This window comes from Octopus sinensis, linkage group LG3 (assembly GCF_006345805.1).
Source record: "Octopus sinensis linkage group LG3, ASM634580v1, whole genome shotgun sequence".
Classification (NCBI taxonomy): Eukaryota; Metazoa; Mollusca; class Cephalopoda; order Octopoda; family Octopodidae; genus Octopus; species Octopus sinensis.
The window spans coordinates 166,692,131-166,695,002 of NC_042999.1; the positions used below are offsets into that span (position 1 = coordinate 166,692,131).

The window sequence follows — 2,872 nt, forward strand, 5'->3', positions numbered from 1 at the left end:
ACTTTTTTTTTTAATATTTGTGCTTTATCTTTTGCGTGTTAGTTACTGGATAGATTGTTTTCCGTTGCATCGACTTTAATATGTATTTGACTCTTGTACATATTTAATAGAACTATTTGTCGAACCGGTATATAACTGAACATAAAATGATACAAAATTCAACAGATTTTTAGAGCGGTGGGAATGTGAGCACGGCTGTATGTGTGTGTGGGTGAACCCTGATGAACTTTATTCAAATATATTAACTCATATCTAAAAAGAAACTTGAATGTATTGATAATATTTTGTAAGATATGCCGTTCAAAGAAACACTCGCCGTGGAAGCAAGTAAAAGTGCAACACAGCTTTTATTTCGCCAAAAGGCTTACTTTGACTAGTTTCTTATCTTCTAAGATATTCTGCCGACAGAAGATTCTCTTCTGTATATTGACTAGGACCACGATATTGGTCAGTCGAAGTTCAATACCCAAAGATTCATGCCTGGTATGAAACTACTCGTCCTGAATGTGGCACACAACTTGCAATATCTAATTACATAATGTAATAATAATAATAATAATAATATATGTGTTAATATATATGTATACACACACACAGCACATATATATATATATATATATATATATATATGTGTGTGTGTGTGTGTGTGTGTGTACACATACATCTTTTATCATTCAACTGCGGCCATGCTGGAGTACTGCCTTGACGGGTTTAGTCGAACAAATCGACCCCAGTATGTATTTCAAGTAAACGGACAACGATTTGCAAGCGGTGTGGTAGACAAACTCAAAGGTACGCACACACACAATATATATATATGGCGGGCTTCAACACAGTTTCCGTCTACCAAATTCACTCACAAAGAATTAACGAACCAGAGGCTACAGTAGAAGTCAGTTGTCTAAGTTATACACATTTGCGGAACCACGTAAATTCGAAGCGAAGTTCATCACACGTAGAAAAAACTTGCGTGAGAGAACAAAAGGCAACGCATAAAATAAATCGCTAGTATTCAAGAGATGTCGCGGCCGAAAAATCTGTTACAATGAATGTCCTTACACACCACTTATATATGTAGAGAAACGATCTCCAGTAAACAAGTAAAAGCGAGTATTTACTTCAGGAACAAATTTTTACAGCAACAACACTAAAAGTATTACGCGTCATCCCTGGTGGGATTCGAACCCACGACCTCTGGATTAGAAGTCCAGCGCGCTATCCCCTGCGCTACAGGGACTTGACGACTGATCCACCTCTATATTATATTTTTATTAAATTGACGAGGACAATTGAATAGTTTTCGTTTATTTTTTAAAGAATATTCGTAACAATTCTCCGCCTTCAGCTATTTTTAATTTATCGAAATAAGTTTAATGCGTATGTTTATATTTCCGCTGCATAAATCTACTAAATACAAACATAACCAACTTAGGTATTGGGCAGAAATTTCTGGTGCAGTCAGAAAAATTAGGTCATTTACTTGTTTATTTGCTTTTATTAAATTAAATACCTAGAAACTTATGGTAATTTTTGCTCTCCTCCTTCCCACACGAGGTCATAGGTCTTTTTACGCATTGAGATTACTGAAAAACGCATTTTTATATGGAAATTTTCATTTTTTGCAATTAAACTTGTTCTAATTTAGGTACAAAACCAGAAGTTGTGAGGAAGAGACCATACCCAGGCCGAAGGGAAGTGATTGACAGGTACTTTATTTTATCGACCCTGAAAAGATGAACAGCAGAGTTGACTTCATAGGGATTTGAACCGAGAGTGTAAAGAGTCGGAAGAAATACACAAGGCATATAGCTTACAGAAACCTAATTTATTAACCATTAAAATAAAATGGCCTTCCCTTATATCATCACTAATTTAGTGAAGCAAGAAAGAAAAAAAAAAGATTCTTCTGTGGTATGCGACCAATCGAGGCACTTAGTGTTGAATTAATGGTTCTCCTTTCTACCTCTTTTACTTCTGTTTATTTTTTTTCTTCTTTCATGTTTGTGTTCACGGTTTTGGATTTGTACTTTTGTCTTATATAATTATCATATACCTACGTGTTATGTATGTAAAAAAATATAACTTTTAGCCATTTTTACCCTAATTTTTTAATATTTTTTATTGTAACCGTTTATTCTTACTGACATATCTAATATGGTAAAAGAAGTATTTTCTCGTAGACGAAAGTTAAAAAAAAATTTTTTTTCGGAAGGATGGAAATATGTTTTGAGTGCCATTTCAAAATAGCGGGATCTTTGCACGCTGTGGAAGAATTTTACAAACTTTTTTTAGGCTGTGTTGCAGTCAGCTTGTTTGTAATCGGGTATAATTTTTTAGCGCACTGAAGAATTAAAATTTTTTTTGTTTTGCTGCGAATGTTGAATTATTTTGTTGTGAAGTTGAATATCTGATTGTATTAGACTGTTCAGAATATATTTGTTGTTTCCAGTAACATTTTAAATGGCACAAAAATGAACAAGAAAAAAAAAAAACCAACAAAAAATTCAGAACAATATTCAGTCGCTTCCTTCTTATCTTTAACGCGAAAATAGACAACACGAGCGCGCGCGCGCACACATGCAAACACAAGCAAACGATTGCGCCTGCGCGCTTCAGTGTGTGTGTGCGCGCACGAGACGAGAGAATTCCTAAAAACTAAGAAGCTAGTCTAAATAGCTATATACAATACTAGCAGTATCGCCCGGCGTTGCTCGGGTTTGTAAGGGAAATAACTATATAAGCATTTTTAGAGAGTTATAGCCAAAAAGTAGCAAAAAAAATGCATTAAAAATGGAAAAAAAATGATGGTAAATTTTTTTAAAAATCGTTTTGACTCATCGTAGACATTTTTAGAGAGTTACTTCCCTTATAT

General features: G+C 34.3%; 1 non-coding gene across 1 annotated transcript; it reads right to left on the bottom strand.

Moving 5' to 3' along the window:
• Positions 1-1,164: 1,164 nt before the first annotated feature.
• Trnar-ucu lies at positions 1,165-1,237 on the bottom strand. The gene has a single exon. It is a non-coding gene; the product is annotated as a tRNA-Arg (tRNA).
• Between the last annotated feature and the right edge of the window lie 1,635 nt (positions 1,238-2,872).